This window comes from Xenopus laevis, chromosome 3L (assembly GCF_017654675.1).
Source record: "Xenopus laevis strain J_2021 chromosome 3L, Xenopus_laevis_v10.1, whole genome shotgun sequence".
NCBI lineage: Eukaryota > Metazoa > Chordata > Amphibia > Anura > Pipidae > Xenopus > Xenopus laevis.
Genome location: NC_054375.1, coordinates 14,519,255 through 14,546,126, shown reverse-complemented (window position 1 = coordinate 14,546,126; position 26,872 = coordinate 14,519,255). Strand labels below are relative to the sequence as shown.

The following is a 26,872-nucleotide window of genomic DNA, read 5'->3' as shown; positions in this document are numbered from 1 at the left end:
TGGAACCCGTACCCGCAACCTGAACCGGTAACCCGCAATTTGACCCTACCCACACTCGACCCGCGTACTTCCTTACCGGACCCTCAATTTGACCCTCATGTAACCGCTACCCACACTCGACCCGCGTACTTCCTTCCTGGGCCCGCAATTTGACCCTCATGTAACCACTACCCACACTCGACCCACGTACTTCCTTCCTGGGCCCGCAATTTGACCCTCATGTAACCGCTACCCACACTCGACCTGCGTACTTCCTTCCTAGACCCGCAATTTGACCCTCATGTAACCGCTACCCACACTCGACCCGCGTACTTCCTTCCTGGACCCGCAATTTGATCCTCATGTAACCGCTACCCACACTCGACCCGCGTACTTCCTTCCTGGACCCACAATTTGACCCTCATGTAACCGCTACCCACATTCGACCTGTGTACTTCCTTCCTGGATCCGGACCCACAATTTGACCCACATGTAACCGCTACCCACACCCGACCCGTGTACTTCCTTCCTGGACCCGCAACCCACAAATTGACCTACATGTTCCCGTTAGTGCCCAGCCAGTGCGTCCAAGAAATTCTGTGACGATGAGGAGTTAGTTGCGTGTGTGCGGCGTGACGTCACAACGTTGCGAGATTTCAACACAGACACAGTCAGGAAGTAACAGCTGGTGCGCCTGCATCATAACCTTAATAAGCCAGGGCAGAAATAAACCACTCTCAACCTCCCACAATGACCGGACCCGATCTAGGGGGCATAAGGAACAGGGGGTTGTGACCCCAAAAATCAACCCGCATTAAGTTACGGTTATGATTTCCCGCCCACAATCCTGGCAGATGTCTGGTATTCCGCGGGTACCCTACCAGATGCAGGACTCTGTTCCGGACCTTAATTTGCATATGTAAATTAGGGATAAAAGAGGGAAAACGGACAGATATTTGACTTCTTGTTTGTGTGACGAAAAGTCGCGTGATTTTTTGGATTCGTTTCGGCTAGGCACTTTGATTGGCCGAATCCTGCTGAAAAAGGCTGAACCACATCTTGGATTAGGTGTATCCCTAATATTATCATTATCATTATATTATTTATAATACGCACAAGCCGTGAATATCCTGTAAATTATATCCGTATAAACGGTGCTTAGTGATGTACTTTTACACAAGGTGGTACTTTATTTGTTATATATAAGTTTATTTTCAAAGAAGGAACTGAAGACAGATCGGTGCAGTGCATCTTGGGACCAGTGCCAGGTTGGTTCGCTTTGCAGTCTGGCTGTAAATCAACGGCAACTCCCAGAACCCCCCCCCACCGTCCTTCAGATTGCTGTAGGGGTTAATCATCCGTGAAGTGATACTACGCCTTTACATTCACTTATATATAATGTTATTAACTGTTCTGTTATTAGCAATGTTTCAGTTGGTCTTCATTATTGAATAAGGTGCCTTATACTGATGTGCGGGCCTACCCAATAACCGTGGGACCCGTAGGTTTACCCTCGGGTCGGGAGGGTTTGGGCTGACCTCGCTGCTCCGTTTGCGGGTTGGTTCGGTTTGAGCTCTTCTGCCTGCTCTCCCCACTTGCTTCTAGTTTTATAGGTGAGCGCCTGCAAGCCCTGCCCTTTTTGTGGTGTCATTGGCGGGGTGGGGATGTTTGGGTCTATAAAAGGAGGATGGGAGCGGGTAGAGATTTTCCTCTTCTGTCTCTTTCTAGCTTGAAATTTAAAATGCTGGTACCTTTGGGTGGGAACCTTTAATTGTATTATATTTGTTACTACCGGTATATATTACTTTTTTCAGGCTTTCTCCTATTTATCTTCCACTACTTGGTTGCTAGAGTAACTTGGACCCTAGCAACCAGAAACTAAAATTCCAAACCGGAGAGCTGCTAAATAATTCTAAGACCACTGCAAATGATTTCAGAATCTTGCTTTTTTCCATCATACTAAGTGTTAATTTAAAGGTGCGGTACCTGTTTAATCTTTGACATACCATGTGGCTGTCCCCAATCCAAAACAACTTCATGTTTCCCTGCTAGGTATGCTGTTTGCCTTTAATTGGTTGCTTACTTAGCTCTGTAGTTAGCGACAAGTAGATGACAGTGATTAGTTACCTTTGGTGCTTTCAGCTCAGGGAATATTATGTCACAAGTTAGTCATTATGTGACTTCGCGATTGCTAACTTGCTTGAACAAGTAATTATTCTGTGGGTCCGGTTTGTGTAGTATCTTGAAAATTTCTTCAGAAGCTTTCGGTTGGCGTTTAGATCCTTTCCAAAGAAAGCTTAATTTTAAAGAAGGTGTACACCCAGAAATAACACCAAGTATACTTTCATTAAACCATTGAAGAAGCCTGCAAGGCTGACATCTGCTACATTGGTTCGAAGTCAGAACTGCCGGTGCTGAGAACAGAAAAGGAAAGGCAAACACTGGTTTCAGCTGCATTTACATTTACAAATGTACTTTTTAAACCACAGAAAATATTTTAATGAACATGTATCGGAAAGTTCCTAAGAATAATATTTATTTTACAAGCTGTACTTCTGGGTTTATCTTTCCTTTCAGGTGGCATTATACAGGGAAGGTATGGGTTGTGAGGGAGTGGTTTTTCTTGGTAAGCAGAAAACAATGATTGTGTTTCATACAGCATGTGTCTTTAAAGGACAACTAAAACCAAAAACTGAATGTGGCTAAAAATGTCATATTTTATATAGTGAACTTATTGCACCAGTCTAAAGTTTCAGCTTGTCAATAGCAGCAATGATCCAGGACTTCAAACTTGTCACAGGGGGTCACCATCTTGGAAAGTGTCTGTGACACTCACATGCTCAGTGGGCTCTGATTGGCTGTTGAGAAGCTAAGCTTAGGGCTCGTCACTAATTATCCAGCAGAAAATGAGCTTCCCCTGTAATATAAGCTGATGCTACAGGTTTGCTGATTATTAAATTCTGATGCTAATTGCACTGGTTTCTGTGCTGCCATGTAGTAATTATCTGTGTTAATTACTAATCAGCCTTATATTGTGACATTTCTATTCTATGTGTACTGTATATTGTGAGTGGGTCCCTAAGCTCAGTAAGTGACAGCAGCACAGAACATGTGCAGTGAATCAACAGAAAAGAAGATGGGGAGCTACTGGGGCATCTTTGGAGACACAGATCTTTACTGATAAAGGGCTGCGGTTGCCTTGGGCTGGTACAGAAGCCCAAAACATAATGTACAACATTTCTAGCTACTTCTTTAGTTCGACTTTAGTTCTCCTTTAAAGTAGCCAGTCTATCACATATGAAAGTTAACTTAAAGGGGTTGTTCACCTTCCAAACACTTTTTTCAGTTCAGTTGTTTTCAGATCGTTCCCCAGAACGAAAGACTTTTTTAAAATTACTTTCCATTATTTATTTTTTACTGTTTTTCCAAAATCTAAGTTTAAAGTTGAATGTTCGTGTCTCTGGTGTTGGAGTCTGACAGCTCAGTAATTCAGGCGCAGACTCTGAACTGTTACAATTTTGCAACATTTAGTTGATCCATTTCTCAGCAGCATCTCTGGAGTATTAGCAACTATTATCAATTCTGCCTGTAATGAAACCCAGAGATTCTGCTCAGCAGGGACAAAGATAAGTCATGTTTCAACTAAATGTATCAATTTAGAACAGTTTAGGGGGTCGGCGACCCCCTCTTCAGAGCTGAAAAATGGCACTTTACACTTCAATATTAGAAAAACGGTGACAAATAGAAAATAGAAAGTAATACGAAAAAGTCGTTATTTCTGTTGATCTATCCGAAAACAACTAGTTGTTTGAAGGTGAACAACCCCTTTAAAAGAGAACCACCCCTTTAAATCCCTTGTGCGGCGCTGATTTTGTGCTCGATTTTGGAAGCCTCGTGCCCAGACATGTCTTGTACCTTGTGATGCGTAAATGAGATAACACGTAGAACTTTTTTGTTAGCAGAAGAACATGACACTTTCCTCGGTCACATAGGAGTCATAAGATGTTTGCAAAGGAAGTTTTTTACATTTTGCCATTCGTTGTCGGAAAATTGATCTAACAGCAGATATTTTTAGATTTGATATAGAAAGGGGATCTTACCTACGTCAGCACAGTCAGGTTTGTATAAAAAAGAGAAAAAGAGAGATTTGCCATTCGTTATCACGTATTCAGTTATACATGTATAGAATCCATTATCAAGAAAGCTCCGAATTACGGAAAGGCCGTCTCCCATAAACTCCATTTTAACCAAATGATCCAAATTTCTAAAAATGATTTCCTTTTTTATAATAAAACCGTAATATATATCAAATGATAGGGGAAGTCTATAAGTAATGGTGAGTCAAAGGGGACTCGCCCCAGTTCCCAGGGCATACACAATTAAGCATAATTGTCCCATGACTCTGTTCAATTAAAAATCAAAAATATTTATTACGTATCATATTAATAAGGTACATACTGTTCCCATATAGCCCACCTTACTAGTTTCATACCTATGATTAAGTACCGGATGGTATGAAACGCGTAAGGTGGGCTATATGGGGTTAGTACTTTGTATTTATGTTTAATAATAAAACAGTAGCTTGTACTTGATCCCAACTAAAGGCAAAACCAGTCTATTGGGTTTATTTAATATTTACATGATTTTCTTATGAAGATAGAAATTACTGAAAGATCCATTATCCAGGTCCCGAGCATTCTGGATAGCCGATCCCATACTTGTAATAAAAATTTTGCAATTCATGAGTGGTCGGCACCTAAGCTGCATTGTATCTTTCACTCCTTGTAGACAGGGCCGTAAAAGCGCATCAAGGCATTCCTTTTTCTGTTTATTTTTCTGTTTACATTTGCATGGGTGCTGCCATATTGCTATCTTTAAACTTAGGCCTTACATACTTCTCAACACCCAGGCCTCGCCCATAACAAGCATTGCCACTGAGATGACAGTTGCCACAGATGGCTGCAAACGTGAACGAAAAGACATTGTTACATTGTCTGCACAGTGAAAAAGGATCCGATTTGTAAGTGGAATGCAGAGCTTTGTCTTTTGGACCTCCACCCCCATTTTACTGTACATTCCTGAATTAGGAGATGATTTGTATTTGACATAATCTCTTTGAAATGGTTTGGCAAGCATGGGTCCACTCAGGGCTGCCATCAGAAATAATGGGGACCCATACTCCTTAGTTAGTAGGGCCCTTCTCCTCCCAGGGCCCCCCAGTTATTAGTCCACTGCCTTTTTGGGTCAGTGTTTTTCTGATGACGGGGTGTGTTCCTGAAATTTAGCATTTTACATATTAAACAGGCAGGGATTTTTCTTGCTTGTGCCAATATTTAGTTCTTTATAGGAGAAGGAAAAGCTGAGTTTACTTTACAAAAGTTAGCTGACTTACCTGACACCCCAGGCTGGTGCTCCTATTGGCAAAACTCTGCACCAGTCCGGAGTTATTCCAGCGAGCACCATGGAATGATCCGCTTCTTTCTTCCAGGCCCGGTTGTGAGGTAAGTATATATAATCACTTGAGGGTAGAGTCCCGCGCGGAACCAATTTGGTAAACTCGAACCCTACCCACATCTGCATACTTACCCGCTACCCGACCCGCAAGTACCTTATCTGCAACCCGATCCGCTGACCATCAAGAAACAGGAAGTGCTGTCGTAAACCGGAAGTGACATCATTAGAAGTTGGCATGATCAGAAAAAAGGATTACTTGCTATTGAGAAGACCCAAACCGCGACCCGCAAACCCAGAGAACCGCATCTATACCAGCTCCAAAAACTTCTATCTGCAACCCACAGGTTTTTGCGGGTAACCAGCGGGTACCCGACCCACTGCAGGACTCTACTTGGGGGTGCCTAACTTTTGGCACCCCCAGTTAAATAGACCTTTCCTTCTCCTTTATAGAATTTTGGGATGGTCCTGATTGTACTGAGCACCAGGCTTGTTGTAGAAGTGGGGTGAGTATGCTGGTGCGTTCAGACTGGACTCCCCCTTTCCCCTTATTGATGTCGTGGTCCTTCGCTAACTTGCCATTTACAACCTGTTTTGCACACTTTCTGTCCACCTTAAACTTTATATCTTTATGTTTAGTTGGACCCCACTTAGATTAATCACATTGCTGCTCGCATGGCTCTCCTATACTACGGATAACCGAATCCAGGATTCCATTCGGTAATTGGGCAGGATTCTGCCTTTTTCAGCAGGATTCGGCCGAATCCTTGTGCCTTGTCAAATCGAATCTGAATACTAATAATCATCTGACATTTTGTCACAAAATAAGGAAGTAAACATTTTTTTAACCACACGCTGCTTATTTTTTTTTTCCACTTTCATTTGTATATGCAAATTAGGGTTGGTATTCGGCTGAATCGTTCAGTAAGGATTCAGGGGTTTGGCTGAATCCAAAAGAGTGGATGCGGTGCATCCCTCTCCTATACAGAATGATTCAGTGTAATGTCTTCAACAGGTCTTTGGGCAAAGGTTATTCTCTCCTTGATCTTTAGGAGCTGCCATGTTGCAGGCGTTGAGAGAAGAATGTCTTCCTATGGTTAAAGAAGGAGCAAAGTGATTGACTTTTATAAACATAATAATGAATATTATAATTGAATTGGTCATTCACATGCTGATTACTCTGTTCATGTAACGTGGTGTTTTTTTTGTTTTTTTTTCCCCTTTTACGGGAAAGGCTCCCTTCGGGGTCCAAAATTTTGGCATGACCCTTTTTCAGTAGAGGTTTAGAAAACAACTATGGCATTAAATAGGTATTCATCCCAAATCTTACGGTGGTACAGGTATGCGATCTGTATCCAGAAACCCAGTTATCCAAAAAGCTCTAAATCATGGAAGGGCCATTTCCCATATTCTCCATTTTAATCAAATAATTAAAAAAAAAAAAAAGGTTTCATATTTCTCCGTAATAATAAAGCAGTGCCTTGTTCTTGATACAGGTATGGAACCTGTTACCCAGAATGCTTGGGGTTTTCCAGATAATAGATCTTTCTGTAATTTGGATCTTCATAGATTAAGTCGACTAGAAAATCATATAAACATTAAATAAACCCAATGGGCTGGTTTTGCTTCCAATAAGGATTAATTATATCTTAGTAAAAGCTACTGTTTTATTATTACAGAGAAAAAGGAAATCATTTTGAAAAATTTGGATTATTTGATTATAATGGAGTCTATGGGAGACGACCATTCCGTAAATCTTCTCTATCTGGATAGTGGGTTTCGGGATAATGGAACCCATACCTGTACCAACTAAGATTTAATTAATCCTTATTGGAGGCAAAACTAACATTTGAATTAATTTGATCAGAGTTACATAAATGATTAAAAATTATCTGGAAAACCTCAGGTTCTGAGCATTTGTGGATAACCGATCCCTTACCCTATAATACATTGACCAAATGAACTTATCTTATGCGTACTAGGCTTTTAGGAGTAACTAGGAGAGTAAATGTGGATTCCCCTTTAATCCTAACCTAAAATAGGCTTTTGGCAGACCCTGCACAGTAATTGCTCTAGCCACCCATAGGGAGTAGTGATGTGCGCAGGGCCGCCATTAGAAATCACGGGGCCCCGTACAACAAAATTTTCGGGACCCCGGCCCCTAAGCCCCACCCCAGATCCCACCCACTCTACATCAAGTTAAAACCACACAGACATCAGCACTAAAAAGGTAACCCCCCAAGGGGCTCCCCTTACAAGTTAAAAAACTAGATATTTAGAAAAAAGAATATTTTTTTTAAAAAAACATTGGTGGTGGGGGCCTATAGAGTATTAAAATAATACATTGGGTGTTCAGAGGAATTGAACTAGTGGCTTCAGGACTTCAACTTAGCTTCCTTTTGTGACTTTGGGTCTTTTCGCCACTTCAGACCGTCAATATCGGCTGTTTTCGTAACTTCGGGTCTTTTCACCGCTTCGGGAGTTCGGCTTTGGTAGTTTTTGTGACTTCAGGTCTTTTCGGCGCTTCAGGGCTTCAATTTCAGCTGTTTTCTTGACTTCGGGTCTTTTCGCCACTTCGGGACTTCGGCTGTTTGGCTTTTCGGCACTTCCGCATTAGAGACTTTGGCTTTTCGGCACTTCCACATTCAGGACTTCGGAAGGAGGCGGCACGGCTTCGGTGCTGTCAAGGGGGGCCCAGCTCTTTCAAAAGTTCAGCACTGCCGGGCCCCCCTTCAGCCTGTGCCCGGTACACTCATACACCCTGTGCCCCCCCTGATGGCGGCCCTGGATGTGCGGGACAAGAAAAACTTGACCTGAACCCGCACCTGCCCCCATCTGGCTTCCACTCTCCTTTTATAGACCCACCGACCCGTCCCATCGATGATGTCACAAAAAGGGCGGGAGCCGGCAGTCTAAGGTCGAGGGTAGAAGAGCTCAATCCGCCTACGACCTGCAAGAGGAACAGCGAAGTCCGCCAAACCCGCCGGTATTGGACTGGCCCACATATCACTAATAGGGAGGCCACACGTACTGTTGTATTGTTGTATCCCTATCCAAAGAGCTTACTGTTACCTCTGTAGGCTACATTATTATTATTATTTTTAAAGTATAGTAATTCTGTTGTGACTGTACCAAGCAGTACCTTTTGAACAAAACTTCGCAGACGCTGACATACTGTCCTTTTACTTCGCAAGAAAATCACTCATATCCTGCATTGTTTGATTAGTATGTTCCTTTAACACCCCAAATGTGCAGTCACTTGGACCTATCTGCTGATATGATAAGAGGCATTAGTTTTATCTTTGCTTTGGCCAGTTCATTCATTACATCACCCGCTTATCGTCGGCCCATAAAGTGCCTGTTTTGTAATGTTGACAGTCAGCTGTGGTTGATGTACAAAGGAAGGTGACAAATCCACAAGAGGATCTGGAAGTGCTGAAGGTTGCAGAACGGATGTTCCGTTTCCTCATTAATAGGAGCCGTAGTAGTGAGTGTGAACAATGAATGAAGCCTGAATTGAAGTATTTCCGATGTTTTTTGTGAAAAGGCAGGAAAGGGAGATTGTGTGAGCGAGGCCCCGGGTGTGCTTTCAGGTGAGTCCTGGAAAATGAGTCAGTTCTAGGGAGTGTAAAGGACACTATCTTGCAAGCGCTGCGGTTGAGCGGCCTCTTAACACCGAATTCTAAAAATTCCAAACCCATTACTGGAGTTAGTTTGTATAGTCTGTGACTCTTGGCATCCGCATTATATACTGTCGCTATCTATATCCTTTATGTCATAATAATGGTAATGCCGTCCCCTGTTGTAAAATCTGGGATAGAACTGGCTGCTTTAATGTTAGCAAACGTCTCCATAGTCTCACGCTCTTTGGACTCGATTAGCACATTAGGAGCCAATAATATGACATATGGTACAGACAGGGCCACCATCAGGGGGGCACAGGGGTACCAGTGTAATGGGCCCGGGCCTGAAGGGGGGCCCGGCAGCGAAGCCGTGCCCCCAACTTTAGTAGTCCCGAAGCGGCGAAAATACCGGAGCCACAAAAATAGCCGAAGTCACAAAAGGAGGCGAAGTTGAAGTCCTGAAGCCACGGGTTCAATTCCTCTGAACACCAATGTGTGTTTTTTTTTATTTTTTTAATCCCCTGGCCACCAATGTATTATTTTAATACTCTATAGGCCCCTGCCACCAAAGTTTTTTTTTTTTTAAAAAAAAATATTATTCTTTGGGGCCCCAGTTTTTTTTTTAACATGTAAGTTGGGCCCTGGTGCCAATGTTTTTTTTTAAAAAAAATATTCTTTGGGGCCCCATTTTATATTTAACTTGTAAGGGGGCCCTGGCACCAATGCTTTTTTTTAAAAAAAACTTTTATGGGGGGCCCTAGCACCAATGTTTTTTTTTTTTTTTTACTTATAGGGGGGCCCTGGTCCCGAATAGCTTTTTATAACTTGTGTATGTTGTGGGGGGGTTACCTTTTTTAGCGCTGATGTCTGTGTGCTCTTTTAACTGTGATGTGGAGTGGGCAGAATCTAGGGTGGGGCTTGGGGGCCCAAAAAATTTGTTGTACAGGGCCCCGTGATTTCTAATGGCGGCCCTGGGTACAAGCATCTCCTTTTCAAGGATTATGAAACCAGGCCCAAAACAGGATGAGTCTAGTCAACAGGGCTTGCATTTTCCCCAATGTTATCCTATAAATATCACAAACAATCGATGGGACAGACACGTTTTCAGTGTGGGATTTGTTATTCAGTAACGATTTCGGCCGAGGGTCTGATTACTTTTGAAAGTGCTTTAATGTCACACGCATGAATGGGCTCCCTTCTAATCCCTGCAATTTAATTATCGGAGAAAATGGTTCACTATCATACAGCGCAGATGAGTGGGATAAGAATTCATGCTTGCCAAGACCCAGCCCCACGTGCTTCCTAAGACAGGCCTGTGTACTGTGCTTGAACAAGGTTATATTTAGCTTGCACTTGCCTTCCATTCCTAGAAAGTCGTATTCTTTGTCTCTTGCTCAGGAACTCGTAGATACTGGCAGAGAAGAGATTTAATGACCTCCCAATATTCATTCTTAAAGGGGTTGTTCACCTTTAAATGAACTTTTAGTATGATGTAGAGTGTGACATTCTGAGACTATTTGCAGTTGGTTTTCATTTTTTATTATTTGTAGTTTTTGAGTTACTTAGCTTTTTTTTTAGAATCTCTCCAGTTTGCAGTTTTAGCCATCTGGTTTCTAGGTTCCAAATTCCCCTAGTAACCATGCATTGATTTGAACAAGTGACTGGAATATGAATAGGAGAGGGCCTGGATAGAAAGATGAGTAAGTCATGTGGTCATGTGACTTGTGCCTGCACTTTAGGAGAGAAATGCTTTCTGGCAGGCTGCTGTTTTTCCTTCTCAATGTAACTGAATGTGTCTCAGTGAGACATGGGTTTTTACTATTGAGTGTTGTTCTTAGATCTACCAGGCAGCTGTTATCTTGTGTTAGGGAGCTGCTATCTGGTTACCTTCCCATTGTTCTTTTGTTTGGCTGCTGGGGGGGGGGGAAGGGAGGGGTGATATCACTCCAACTTGCAGTACAGCAGTAAAGAGTGATTGAAGTTTATCAGAGCACAAGTCACATGACTTGGGGCAGCTGGGAAATTGACAATATGTCTAGCCCCATGTCAGATTTCAAAATTGAATATAAAAAAATCTGCTCTTTTGAGAATACGATTTCAGTGCAGAATTCTGCTGGAGCAGCACTATTAACTGATTCATTTTGAATTTTTTTTTTCCTATGACAGTATCCCTTTAATGAATGCCCAAGGGTCAACTGCCAAATAAATTCATTGTGAAATACCAGACACACGCAAATAACACTAAATATTTATAATATTCGTCGGCTTAACACCGGTAGAAAATAGCAAATTTATTTATTTTTTTGAAAAATGTAAATAGTACGGCGGCAGATGTTTATAGAAGGTAAAACTATGTGTCGCCCCAACTGTAAAACAATATTTTGCAGTAGGGAAACAATTAATGTCGTTCTCGGTTTCTTTTGCACGCCTTGACAGCTGAACATTTGCAAGTCCACACCCCTGAGCCTGGAACAAATGGATCAGCCTAAAGATATTTTAGACTTTGGCTGTGGTCATTGTATCCGTGGCAACAGAGCAAACCAATCCAAGTGCAGGTTTTTTGAGCCGCCCCTCAGACATACCTCTGGAGGCCAAAGAAGAGGGTACCTGTTCTTGATTAGCTAGTTCTTTTCATTGTTCTACAAAGTGCTTATGGCGATGCTCAAACATCTGGGCAACTAGTGTGTCCTTCCTCTGCTTTATGAGGGATGTAGAAATCCTGCTTTAAAGGAGAACTAAAGCAGAATAAGCATTAGGCTGGAAATGCTACACCTTATGTTTTGGGATTGTGTGCCAGCCCAAGGCCACCACTGTCCTTTAGTAATAAAGATCTGTGCCTTTAAAGATTCCCAGAGTCGCGCTCCCATTTTTTTTTTATTATTAAAGGGGCTGTTCACCTTTAAATTATCTTTTAGTATGATGTAGAGAGTGATATTCTGAGACAATTTAGGGTTTTTGAGTTATTTCGCTTTTTATTCCGCATTCTCTCTTTGCTCAATTTGCATTTTAAGCAATCTGGTTGCTATGGTCCAAATTACCCTAGCAACCATGCACTGATTTGAATAAGAGACTGGAATATAACTAGGAGAGGCCTGACTAGAAATATGAGAAATAAAAATGAGCAATAACAATACATTTGTAGCCTTACAGAGCAATTTGCTTTTGAGAAGGGGGTCAGCGATGCCCATTTGAAAGGTGGAAAGAGTCAGAAGAAAAAGGCAAATAATTCAAAAAGTATAAAAAATAATTAATGAAGGCCAATTGAAAAGTTGCTTAGAAATGGCCAAAAGTTAATTAAAAGGTGAACAGTCCCTTTAACAGCATGCTCTGGGCTGCTGTCACTTACATGAGCTTAAAGAGACACTCACAATATACTGTATATATCATGTTAAATTTACAATACAAGGCCGATGAACAATATATTCAGATTAGCTTCACATGGCGGCATAGGAGTAATTGAATTATAATCAGCCCGATAGCATCTACTTCTATAACAGATGTAACCTCGCTTTCTGCTGTGTTGATGATTTCTAGCCATCCCTATACTTAGCTTATCAACAGCAGCCCAGAGCCTACTGAGCATGTGCAGTGCCCCTGGCACTTAATGATAGCCTTACATCATCCTACAATCTCTTTAGTATTTTTATCTTTTAGGCTACCGTCAGAACTCGAAAAAGAATTCTGAAATTTATATACAGTTATGGTTTCCATTATCCGGAAACCCATTATCCAGAAAGCTCCGGCATACGGATAGGCCTTCGTCCATAGACTCAATTTTATCCAAATAATCTGAATTTCTAAAAGACGATTTCCTTTTTCTCTTTAATAATAAAACAGTACCTTATAATTGATACCAACTAAGATATAATTAATCCTTATTGGAAACAAAACAAGCCTATTGGGTTTATTTAATGTTTACATGGTTTTATAAAGATCCAAATTACGGAAAGATCCATTATCTGGAAAATCCCAGGTCCCAAGTATTCTGGTTAACAGGTCCCATATCTGTATTGTATATTCAGCAGCATCAAACTGGTGGTTCACCTTTACGTCAACATTTAGTATGTTGTAGAATTCAAAATACCTTTTCAATTGGCCTTTATTTTTCTATAATAGGTTTTGAATTATGTGCCTTTGCCTTCTTTTTTCAAATGAGGGTCACTGACCCCATCTAAAAAGAACAAATGCTCTGTAAGGCTACTAATGTATTGTTTTTGCTACTTTTTATCTGTCCTCTTTCTTCTCAGGCCTCTCCTATTCATATTCCAGTTTCTTAATCAAACCAGTGCATGGTTGCTAGGGTAGTTTGGACCCTAGCAACCAGACTGCTGAAACTGCAAACCGGAGAGCTGCTGAATAAAAATCTGAATAACTCAAAAACTTCAACTCAAACTTCAACTCAAATAATTGAGTTAAATCAAATAATTTAATATGCCAACCAATTGCAAATTGTCTCAGAATATCACGCTCTACATCATACTAACAGTTAATTTAAAGGTGAACAACCCCTTTAATTAAGCCTATGGGGAAGTTGCCGTGTAATAGTTAAAATGGCACAGCTCGATAATAAAAAGCGACAGGGGCATCTGCTGATCGTATAAAGTATGTCTAGAGAGATGTTTCCATGCCTAAGCTATATTCCATCTCTTACCTATATATTAATATTATTAATAAATGTGTCTTTATCCCGTTTATATTATAGGGCAACTGGATTTTTTTTTTTTAAAAAGAATCTTGTTTATATTATAAGGATAAGATTTAAAGGTAAATGTATAATTTGCTTTTGCATAAATTTTTCTTCTCTGAAAGCGTCCGTTCTTGCAGATTCTGCCTTTCATCATACGACAGTTGTTCAGGCTTCTTTCCAAAGTCCCCTTGTGCTGTTATAATCCCCCCTTACAAGAAGCTAGACGGGGCATTGTCATCAGCCTTGGAGGTATGGTTAGCTGCACATGTACATACATGAAAAATAAAAAGACTAAACTGTAGCTGTGTTTTTATCCCTAATAGCCAGAACCAATAGAAATGTAAAATTCCCAAAAATAGCCTTCACTTAGGGGCAGATTGATCAATAAATCGTATACAGGGGTTTGGGCCTACAGTATATTCTAACAGAGGACAGTGCAGACCCAGGCAGAATACTGTCTTTGCATCAAACACAAGTGCAAACAGTCTGAATGCTTGTGATGCAGAATTCTGACTGTGAGCCCCAGGACATGCCCAGGTTTATGTTCGATTTCGGGCAACGCTCGCTGCACCACTTTAGTATTTCAAACACCATTATTTCTTGCTTTAAAGCTGCGTTTGAGAATGCAGCAGTGCTTCGCTTTAAGGAGGCTGCCTTCCTTTTGTGGTTTCTTTTGTGATGGAGTTTGAGCAATCTCTGCACGGAGGCATCACGCCTCTTGTCTGCTTAGGCCTACGGAGCCTTTTCTATTTATGCAGAGCGGATGCCTGCCTGGCACCATACAAGCTCTCGTGGTGGGTATTAAAGGATAAGTAAACCTTAAAAATAAGTGAATGTAAAATCGACGAGGCTGCTACTCTAAGCACTTTTGCAATGTACATTCATTATTTATTTATTTGAGATTCCAATATATTAAGAGATACATGTACTGTTAAAGGAGAAGCAAACCCAAAAGTTAAAAAAAAACCTACTCCCCTGGGGTTGCCACCTTTTCTGGAAAGAAATACCGGCCTTCCTATATATTTATCTTTTTTTCCCTATTAATAACATTGGGATGAGCCATCATTTTTACCGGCCAGGAAGTCATCAGGAGAAAGAAAGAAGCTGCTCTGATGTTTTTCTGGTTAGGAAAGATTTGAGAATGGTTTCTATTTTTTTGTCAGAGCAGCCTCTTTCTTTCTTTCTCCTGACAACTACTTGATGGTCAGACTGGTGGGAAACTGACCAGCAGGTGGCGCTGTTGCAACAATTCATTGACGTTAATGGTACATAAATCCTTTAATATCTTGGAATGCAATAAATAAATAATGAATGTATATTGCAAAACTACTCGACCCGCTCTCCCTGAACCCCCGCCTGCGACTTCTGGGTTCCCTTTATAGACTCACACCAAGCTGACCTGCCGATGACGACACAAAAAGGGGCATGGCGATAAGGCGCTCGTCTGTTAAAAAAAAAAAAGGAAGCCGGCAGTGCAAGGTGCCGGGCGGGGAGAGCAGGCAGAAGAGCTCAACTGGATCCACCCGCAACCGGAGGGTGTATCGGGCCGGCCCGCACATCACTATCACCCTGCCCTCGGCCTTCTTCTGCCCCACTTTCGCCTCTGCGTGCCTCAATTATATAGTCGCGCAGGCCCTGTCCCCTTTGGTGATGTCACAGCGGGCGGGCATGGGTATAAAAAGAGGGGAAAGCAGAGAGTTAGGGGTCAGATTTTGTGTATGAAATATTTTATTTGATTTTTACTTTAAACCCAGAGACATAACTAGAGGGGGGCGGGCCCTGGTGCAGGACGTGCAGCCGGGCACCGCCCCCCTCCGTACGGCCGGAAACAGCCGCATTTCCTATTTACGAGTGGCGTGCGAGCTGCCGGGGGCCCCCGAGGGGGTGCGGGCCCTGGCCCAATCGCACCCCCTTCTCCCCCGGTAGTTACGCCACTGTTTAAACCATACAAATCAAATTGATACAGAACATATGCAGCTTAGGAAAGATACTGCAAACAAAATTTGCCTGTTAATATTGACATATTTACCAGAAATGAATATCAATACAGGTATGGGACATGTTATCCAGAATGCTCCGGACCTGGGGTTTAGATCTTCATGCCTTAAATCTACTACAAAATCATGTAAACCTTAAATAAACCCAATAGGCTGGTTTTGCTTCCAATAAGTATTAATTATATCTTAGTTGGGATCAAGTACAAGCTACTGTTTTATTACTACAGAGAAAAAGGAAATCATTTTTAAAAATTTGGATTATTTCATTATAATGGAGTCTATGGGAGATGGACATTCCGTAATTTGGAGCTTTCCGGATAACGGGTTTCCGGATAAGGGATCCAATACCTGTACAGAGATACTGAAAAGACAATATCAAGGGGTCAGATTCTGATCGGGGTCTATGTCTGAGTGGGTCTATGTCTCTGCGTGCTTCAATTTATATACTTGCCCCGACCCCACTTCCTTTTCATGACGTCGGTGCGGGTATATAAAGAGGGGAACGCACAGGGTTAGGGTCACATCACTACAAAACGGGTCTCCTCTGTTAGAGCCGTAAATGTCTCTGGCACAGCCGAATACTTGCTAAATGACTGCTATAATGGTGTCACAAAGTGACCAGTAGCCCAGAGCACTGGCTCATAGTTATGTGAGTATTTGCAATCCTCCAAGTCCTTACAGAGTGATCACGCACTCCTCTCTAATTAGACTTCCACGCTGGTAGGATTGCCAGAGATGCAAGTGAAACGTGAGACTGTGGCTATCAGTTGCTGTGCCTGTACTTTCCAGTTCCACTCCTTTCAAAAATACTCTCTGGCTCATGTGATACTTTCACTTTATATCCGCCTTTATCTTATTCTCTATTGGTTTTGCCTTTTGAAGTTGTACGGTGCGGCCATTCAGTGCTGTTGCATGTGCTGGCAGAGGAGTGCAGCTCTAGACGAGACCTATATAATTAATTCACTATATATATAATGCTAATGCCCAGCGAGCTGTGAACTTGCAAATGATTTTATTTTGACACAACTTCTCCAGCCCATGTATTATTGTACAGCTGACCGTTCCCCAGCGAGTGTTGCTTTCCTGTGCCAAATTAATTTTATTGTTTTTTTTTTTCCCACCTATTGTAAAATATTTATAGGATTTGCAGAGCGTACAAAAAAAAATGTTTTTATGATGTGCTGTGAGGTTTCCGCTTCCTATTTCTGCCTATGTTGCACAGCCCAGTGTGTGTACAGTAAAACACCAGTAAAACACACGCTTCTGCAAATGTTTATGTATGGTCCTCATTATTGTTTCATCTGCTCAAGCCCTGTGTGATTAATGCAAAACATGCAGCAATTTGTTCCTGTTAATCCGCAGCACGACGGAAATATTTCACTTTGTTTCAGCTTCGTACAAGTGTTGCTGTGTACAGCCCATTATTGTGGTGCACTAAATATCTAGAGACATGGTTTTAAAGGAGGACTAACCCCTAAAAATGAATGTGGCTAGAAATGGCATATTTTATACAGTGAACTTATTGCACCAGCCTAAAGTTTCAGCTTGTAAATAGCAGAAATGATCCAGGACTTCAAACTTGTCACAGGGGGTCACCATCTTGGAAAGTGTCTGTGACACTCACATGCTCAGTGGGCTCTGAGCAGCTGTTGAGAAGCTAAGCTTAGGGCTCGTCACTAATTATCCAGCAGAAAATGAGCTTCCCCTGTAATATAAGCTGATGCTACAGGTTTGCTGATTATTAAATTCTGATGCTAATTGCACTGGTTTCTGTGCTGCCATGTAGTAATTATGTGTATTAATTACTAATCAGCCTTATATTGTGACATTTCTATTCTATGTGTACTGTATATTGTGAATGGGTCCCTAAGCTCAGTAAGTGACAAAGTAAATCATAGTCTTCCTCTGTAAATGTTCTTTGTAGTCATGTGCGGGTCGGGAACTTTTACTTTGTTATAGAATGTTGTATTCCTAGCAACTTTTCAGTTGGCCCTTGCTTTTTATTTTTTATTTTTTGAACTAATTGCCGCCGGCTTCTGTCTTTTTCTTCTAGCTTTCAGAGGGGGTCATTGACCCCAGCAGCCAAAACACTTTCTCCGCAAAGCTACAATATTATTGTTAGTGATACTTTTGAAATATTTAGGAAATTACGGGACCCCTGGCTAGAAGTTTAAAGTGATTCTGTTGTGATTTTTATGATGTAGTTTGTATTTCTAAATGATACCGTTTACACTGCAAATAATTCACTCTACAATATAAAATTTCATTCCTGAACCAGCAAGTGTATTTTTTAGTTGTAATATTGGTGTGTAGGTGCATCTCAGGTCATTTTGCCTGGTCATGTGCTTTCAGAAAGAGCCAGCACTTTAGGATGGAACTGCTTTCTGGCAGGCTGTTGTTTCTCCTACTCAATGTAACTGAATGTGTCTCAGTGGGACCTGGATTTTACTATTGAGTGCTGTTCTTAGATCTACCAGACAGCTGTTATCTTGTGTTAGGGAGCTTCTATATGGGTACCTTCCCATTGTTCTGTTGTTAGGCGGGTGGGGGGGGTGATATCACTCCAACTTGCAATAAAGAGTGACTAAAGTTTATCAGAGCACAAGTCACATGACTGGGGGCAGCTGGGAAACTGACAATATGTCTAGCCCCATGTCAGATTTCAAAATTAAATATTAAAAAAATATTAAAAAATCTGTTTGCTTTTTTTGAGAAATGGATTTCAGTGCAGAATTCTGCTGGAACAGCACTATAAACTGTCATACTTTCCATGACAGTATCCCTTTAACAAAATACCATACTGCTCTGAGACATGGAAGTAATTACAAGAAGGGCGCATATAGGCCCCGTCATTCTCAAACTATTCTAATCCTATATCATAGCTACTAATCTCCCCCCTGCTATGCTACTCTGCTCCTGATGTTGGCTAAAGTAGATGCAAACAATATGGTGTTGCTATATAAGTATATCAATGGTCTGTTACCATCAGGTGCCCTAAGTGCTTTTACGTTGCTCTCCTCTCTTTAATTGCTTCCTTGACACTTTAAAATATACTCGTTCTGAGAAACCGCACGAGGAATGACCAAGAATGCTTTCACTTAGCCTCAGAAAGTCTATATTCCTCTTTCAGTGAGTTTTATGTTGTTCTCTTTGTATACACGTGATAGGGTTTTTATACTCCAGTGTCTTATTTTTGTGTGTGTGTGAGTATATATATATATATATATATATATATATATATATATATATATATATATATATATATATATATATATATATATATATATATATATATATATATATATATATATATATATATATATATATATATATATATATATATATATATATATATATATATATGTAAAGATTTGTCTTGGAGGTTCAGTGATGAAATGGCAGCAATATTTATGATGTTGTATAATAAATACTAGGCAATGCAATATATGTGTACAAACAGATACAAAATTAGCAGTTTTTTTTCCTGCTGGAAATGTTCATATTTGTCCCCATGTGTACACTTCCATAGGGATGAATGGTACCCAAGTTTTCTTGCAGTATTATCCATTTAACAACTGGTAAAAGCGGTACTTTTTATAAACTGGTCTCCCCATTCTTTGGTCCTTCCATTGCTAAGGCAGGTAATGGTGTCTTGAATCCAAAAGAAGCTGTCCATGAAGGGTTGTGTGTAATTTTAAGTTGGGCTAACGCTGTAGGGGTCCCCTCTCTGTTTAGCAGGGGGCCCCTCTCTGTTTAGCAGGGGGCCCCTCTCTGTTTAGCAGGGGGCCCCTCTCTGTTTAGCAGGGGGCCCCTCTCTGTTTAGCAGGGGGCCCCTCTCTGTTTAGCAGGGGGCCCCTCTCTGTTTAGCAGGGGGCCCCTCTCTGTTTAGCAGGGGGCCCCTCTCTGTTTAGCAGGGGGCCCCTCTCTGTTTAGCAGGGGGCCCCTCTCTGTTTAGCAGGGGGCCCCTCTCTGTTTAGCAGGGGGCCCCTCTCTGTGGAGGAGGGGGCCCTCTCTGTGGAGGAGGGGGCCCTCTCTTTGGGGCAGGGGCCCCTCTCTGTTTAGCAGGGGGGTCCTCTCTGTTTAGCAGGGGGGTCCTCTCTGTTCAGCAGCCCCCCCCTCTCTGTTCAGCACGGGGCCCCCTCTCTGTTCAGCACGGGGCCCCCTCTCTGTTCAGCACGGGGCCCCCTCTCTGTTCAGCACGGGCCCCCCTCTCTGTTCAGCACGGGGTCCGTCTCTGTTCAGCACGGGGTCCGTCTCTGTTCAGCACGGGGTCCGTCTCTGTTCAGCACGGGGTCCGTCTCTGGTCAGCACGGGGCACGTCTCTGTTCAGCAGGGGTCCCCTCTCTGTTCAGCACGGGCCCCCTCTCTGTTCAGCACTCTGTCCTACTCCGAATAAAACCATTTTTATCTTGTGTCTGGCCACAGACAGGATTGAACGCTAAATAGTGAATAAAGTACCCCCTCTTGTAAAATATAAGGATATTATAAGTTACCGAGGAGTTTCATGACCATATAAAAACACGAGGCCGTTTTTATACAGGTCATGGAACTCCAAGGTAACTTATAATATCCTCATATTTTACAACTGGGGGTACTTTATTTATTATAATACACAAACTTCAGTGACTCATGTGACAGAAATGACATCAGAACTCACCGTTTATAACTGATGACATCAGAACTCACCGTTTATAAGGATATAATTTACGAGATATTCATGGCTTTTGTGTATTATACTCTGTGATTAGCCATGTGTAATGTAATCGCGTGCTGTAGCCTGCTCCTACCCGCGCTGTTCATCAAGTATGAATAAAGTTGAAACTTGAATATTTTTTTTATTAATGAGTCTATTAAAGGGGACATGTTCATAAAATATATAGATTTTAGAGAAAGGCAACCTTTGATTAAGATAAAGCTATGATGATAACCCGAGGCAAGCAATATGTTATAAATACATAGAAGGAATAATTGATGCCTTTACGCTCTACTCTTTTGTTCAGTGGAGACGAAATTAAAAGAAACCCTGTGTATATCTAGAGTATATTTCTACCCTTACTTTATTATCATACTCAAACCAAACATTCCTTATTATTTTGTCTGTTACTGAATGCCCCAATCTCCAGAATCCTCCAGGAACCTTTGTTCTTCTATTGTTTGTCTTCTATTCACTTGCACATAACACCCCGTTTAAAGTGGCAGTTAACCTTTAAATTAACTTTTAGTTTGTTATGAAATGTTCTATTCCTAGCAACTTTTCTGTTGGCCCTCGCTTTTTATATTTTATTGTTTTTGAACTAATTGCCGCTTGCTTCTGTCTTTATTTTTTTTCTTCTAGCTTTTAGGGGGGAAACACTTTCCCGCAACGCTACAATTTTATTGATGTGATGCTTTTTATAAGTACACCCTCAAGTTAACTTTAAGCTTATTATAGAATATCCAGTTCTTGGCAACCTTTCAGCTGGTAATAGTGTTTTAATGACTGGCCTTTGACTTCTGCCTCTTTCTAGCTTTCAAATGGGGGTCACTGACCCTGGCAACCACAAAGATGCATTGCTCTGTGAGGCTACAGAAAAAAATGCTAATGAACTTAAACCATTGCCTGGTCGCTAGGGTAATCGGGACCATAGCAACCAAATGGCTGTTGAAATTGCAAACAGGATACTTTCTGCAAAAAACTTAAATCATCCAAACACCATAAAAAAAAAAAAAAAAAAAAAAAAAACTGAATCATTCAGACACCACTTGCATTTGGTCTTTTTTATGGTGTCTGAATGATTTCGTTTTTTTTTTTTTTGCAGCGTCTCCTGTTTGGAATTTCAGCAGCCATCTAGTTGGTATGGTTCAGATTACCCTAGCAACCAGGCATTGGTTTGAGCTAATTAGCATTTGGTCTTTTTTATGATTTCTGATTTCAGTTTTTCATTTTTTTTTTTTGTTGCAGCAAATCTCCTGTTTGGAATTTCAGCAGCCATCTAGTTGCTATGGTTCAGATTACCCTAGCAACCAGGCAATGGTTTGAGTTCACTTGCGTTTGGTCTCTTTTATGAACTCAAAGTATTAATGTCTGTGTTACCAAAGAGTCCATTAATTAATAAACTAAACTTTTTCTAAACTGTTTTCTCATGAATTAACGTGTGGGAACCCCCAGCCTCTCTGAGATCTCAACAATACCAGTCCCATGATGAAAGCGAAGTATTCCTAAAACTGCAAATGCCTCTTACCGCTTCCTCACACAATAACATCAGGAAAAAGGACCTGGGCGAGTCATTTGCCTTAATCCTCGAGGGATGCTTTTTGGAGTAACTGCTGATGTTGGAGACAATGTTCAGAAGCCGAGCTCCATGTGCATTTGAGCTTCTCTCTCTCCCGTCTCTCCCTCCGGCTCAATGCCAGGAAAATGTAATGCAACTGCCACTCTTGTGTTGCACAACCACTCGACTATCTGCACAAGGGTTAAACTTGTCCCTTGCGACTCAACTTAACTCTTTAACTTAACTAAGTTAACTTTTCTGATGGTCTAGAATTGCTCATTCTAAGCAACTTTTTAAATGGTCTTCATTATTTATTTATTTTTTATAGTTTTTGAATTATTTGCCTTCTTTTCAAATGGAGGTCAGCGACCTCCATCTACAAAACAAATGCTCTGCAAGCTACAAATTTATTGGTATTGCTACTTTTTATTACTCCTCTTTCTACCCAGCTCCTATTCATATTCAAGCCTCTTATTCAAATGAATACAGGGTTACTAGGGTAATTTGGGCCTTAGCAACCAGACTGCTGAAACTGCAAACTGGAGAGCTGCTGAATAAAAAGCGAAATAACTCAAAAACCACAAATAATAAAAAATGAAAACCAATTGCAAATTGTCTCAGAAGATCAATCTCTATATCATACTATAAGTTAATTTAAATGTGTACAACCCCTTAAAGCTAGCCACATCAAACAAGCAGATCTCTGCCTGATATGCCCACCTGGGAGATATCGGATCACAATGAGAAGAATACAGGCAGTCGGATCGATGGCCACATTAATGAACCAATGCGGTCCTCGATGCGGCGGGATTTTTAAACACACCCAATCGACATCTGGACGACTTTCCCATCGGAAGGCCCCATTCACTACCCAATAAGCTGCCAACTGAAACTGTTGGCAGCTTATATTGGCCAGATATCGATCGGTGAATCCCGTTGGAGGGCCCCACTCACTGCCCAATAAACTGCCAACTTACTCTGTCCGCATCTTATATCTGGGGCCCTTTTCTCTAATTTTTCAATTCTATAGGAGAACTAAAGGCCCCTACCTATTACCCTAGATAGCCCCCCCCCACATATTTCATTACCCCCTGAAAGGATCCCAAATTCATTGCTCGCATATCGGTGCAGAATAAGAGCAGCGGAGTTCATCCGCACCAACTTCCAGATTCTTCGCTCTGCTTCTGGTCCTTATGATGGGCTCTGCTTCCTTTCTGGACATAAAAAAGCTGGCATGGTTTTCAGGATATGAATTTGTGATGGAGCATGGTCTGGTGGGACTGGTTACCCTTCGTTAATCAAGCCTATTTATAGAACCTCTTCCCGCAGATTCCTGTGCCACCGGATCAAACCATGCGGATAAAAGAGATGAGAAAGTTTAGCTGAGATTGAGATTAAAGCTGGCCATAGACACAACAATCTAGTCTTCATTTCGTGTGATTTTCAAACCGCGTGTGGAGTCAGAATAATAACCCCAAGATTTTTCACACCATGGCAAGCGGTTGTTTAGTCGATCGGAAAGGTTAGAAGATTTCTCTTGGCTAACCATAATATAGTGGATAATGTACCCCCTACTGTAATTTATAAAGATATGTCACTATACAGGTCACATAACTCCGAGGTGACTTCTAATATCTTTATAAATTTCAGTAGGGGGTACATTATGCATTATAATCTACATTTTGTGTGAAATGTTGGAAGGGGGGTCAGCATCCAATTCTGGTCGCCGGTGTCCAAATCAGGTGCGCCGGGTGTTCAGTTTGAACACAGCGGCGTCAAAATCGGACGTGCTGCGTCAAATTCGGCGGCTGGGGACCCCTGTTATAAACGGTGTGTTGTGACGTCAGAACGAGCCGTTTATAAGGATATAATTTACAGTCTGGTCCCATAGGGAAATGACCAGACTGTAGATTATATAGTGAATAAAGTACCTCCTCTTGTAAAATATAAGGATATTATAAGTTACCGAGGAGTTTCATGACCATATAAAAACACGAGGTCGAAGGCCATGGAACTTCGAGGTAACTGGGGGTACTTTATTTATTATAATACACAAGTTTCAGTGAGTCATGTGACAGAAATGACATCAGAACTCACCGTAGCTTTTGTGTATTATAATACACAAAAGCTATGAATATCTTGTAAATTATATCCTTATAAACGGTGAGTTCTGATGTCATCAGTTATAAACGGTGAGTTCTGATGTCATCAGTTATAAACGGTGAGTTCTGATATCATTTCTATCTCATGACTCACTAAAATTTGTGTATTATTATAAATAAAGTACCCCCAGTTACCTCGAAGTTCCATGACCTTCGGCCTTGTGTTTTTATATGAAACTATATTGTGACATTTCTATTCTCTGTGTACTGTATATTGTGAGTGGGTCCCTAAGCTCAGTAAGCGACAGCAGCACAGAGCGTGTGCAGTGAATCAGCAGAAAAGAAGATGGGGAGCTACTGGGGCATCTTTGGAGACACAGATCTTTACTGCTAAAGGGCTGTGGTTGCCTTGGGCTGGTACATAAGCCTAAAACATAATCTACAACATTTCTAGCTACTTCTTTCCTTGTCCTTTAAAGAAAAACGTGTTTTCTGCTATGAAAGGTGTCCTTTGTATAATGTGAAAATAACACCCGCAGCTTCTGGTTCTATACAATTGTACAAACCAAACTCTGCTGTCATTGCTTTCTCATTATGTGCTGGTTCCTGTTTTGTTTTGGTTTCCTCCGTGGCAGCATTTTATGCTGATTATAACAAAAAAAAAAAAAAAAAAATCAATGGTTGACAAATTATTTTGATAACTGTGTTTCAAACGTTTTTTGTCCAGCTATTAAACCTTTATGAGCTATTAAGGAAGGCCTGCGGGGCCACTATAGCACCCAGTTAAAGAGTTCTCATGTACATTTCAGGTTAAGGAATAACTAAATGAGGCCATTAAAAAGCTACATGCTCAACGATTTATGTCCACTCCGCTGCTCTGCTGTTCTAGACTAGTGGCGGTTCTTTAGTGTCATTTTATCAGTCACTCACACACCAGATAAAACAGATAAAGGAGGCTTGTATGTGATTTATAGTTGAGCTGGGGTGGTATGGGATCCGTTATCCGGAAACCCGTTATCCAGAAAGCGCCGAATTACGGAATGCCCATCTCCCATAGACTCCATTTTATTTAAATAATCCAAATGTTTAAAAACGATTTCCTTTTTCTGTGTAATAATAAAACAGTAGCTTGTACTTGATCCCAACTAAGATATAATTAATCCTTATTGGAAGCAACACCAGCCTATTGGGTTTATTTAATGTTTACATGATTTACTAGTAGTTCTAATACTCATTGCAGCAGTCACTGTATAGTTGCATATCATCATATTTAATCTAGGTTAAAAATGTTATACAGGTATGGGACCTATTATCCAGAATGCTCCGGACCTTGAGTTTTTCAGATAATTGATCTTAACATAATTTGGATCTTCATACCTTAAAGGGGTGGTTCACCTTCAGATTAAATGTTAGTATGTTATAGAAAATTCTAAGCAACTTTTCAATTGCTCTTTATTATTTATTTGAGGTTTTTTTAATTATTTGCCTTCTCCTCCTGACTCTTTCTAGCTTTCAAAAGGGGGTCACTGTCCCCCTCTAAAAACAAATTCTCTCTAAAGCTGCACATTTGTTATTGATACTTTTTTATTTCTAATCTTTCTGTTCCGACCCTCCCCTATTAATATTCCATGTTCTCATTCAAATCAGTGCATGGTTACTAGGGTAATTTGGACCCTAGCAACCAAATTGCTGACACTGGAAACCCGGGGAGCTGCTGAATAAAAAGCTAAATAACTCAAAAACCACAAATAATAAAAAATGAAAACCAATTGCAAATTGCCTCAGAATATCACTTTCTACATCATACTAACAGTTAACTCAAAGGTGAACAACCCCTGTAAGTCTACTCGAAAATCATGTAAACATTAAGGGGCATATTTGATAAGGTTTGAGTAGTAAATTAGAATTGTCAATTTTTTTATTTTTTTTTTGGTGTCAAAACTCGAATTTAAAAGCAACAGCTCGAATGTAAAATTAGAATCTGAGATTTATCACACCCTGACCATGGAAAACGTTCTGATTCAAATATTCGCCACCTAAAACCTGCCAAATTCATGTACAAGTCAATGGCAGAGGTCCGTTGACCCATTTGAAGATGTTAATCCCCTTCCTGACATTTGACGTTCCAAGTTTTTTCTTAAATAAGATAACGTTTTCGATTTTGAGTACATTCGAATGTATTTGAGTAGAAAAATAAATTCGAAATGTGACCTTTGATAAATCTGCCCCTAAATCAACCAAATAAGGCTGGTTTTGCTTCCAATAAGGATTAATTATATCTTAGTTAGGATCAAGTACAAGGTACAGGTATGGGACCTGTTATCTAGAATGTTTGGGACGTGGTCTTTTCCAGATAAGGGATATTTCTGTAATTTGGATCTGTCTACTAGAAAATCATGTAAACATTAAATAAACCCAATAGGCTGGTTTTGCTTCCAATAAGCATTAATTGTATCTTAGTTTGGATCGAGTACAAGGTACAGATATGGGACCTGTTATCCAGAATGCTTGGGACCTGGTCTTTTCCAGATAAGGGATCTTTCTGTAATTTGGATCTTCATACCCTACTAGAAAATCATGTAAATATTAAACCCAATAGGATGGTTTTCCTTCCAATAAGGATTAATTATCTCTTAGTTGGGATCAAGTACAAGCTACTGTTTTATTATTACAGATTATAAGGAATTCATTTATAATGGAGTCTATGGGAGACGGCCTTTCTGTAATTGGGAGCTTTCTGAATAATGGATTTCTGGATAATGGATCCCATACCTGTACTGTT

The 26,872-nt window shown here is 40.8% G+C and overlaps 1 protein-coding gene across 10 annotated transcripts in view; it reads left to right on the top strand.

The window, feature by feature from the left end:
* The window catches only part of wnk1.L (WNK lysine deficient protein kinase 1 L homeolog), a 160,079-nt gene that overhangs the window by 12,069 nt on the left and 121,138 nt on the right, over window positions 1-26,872 (top strand). The window lies entirely within an intron of this gene.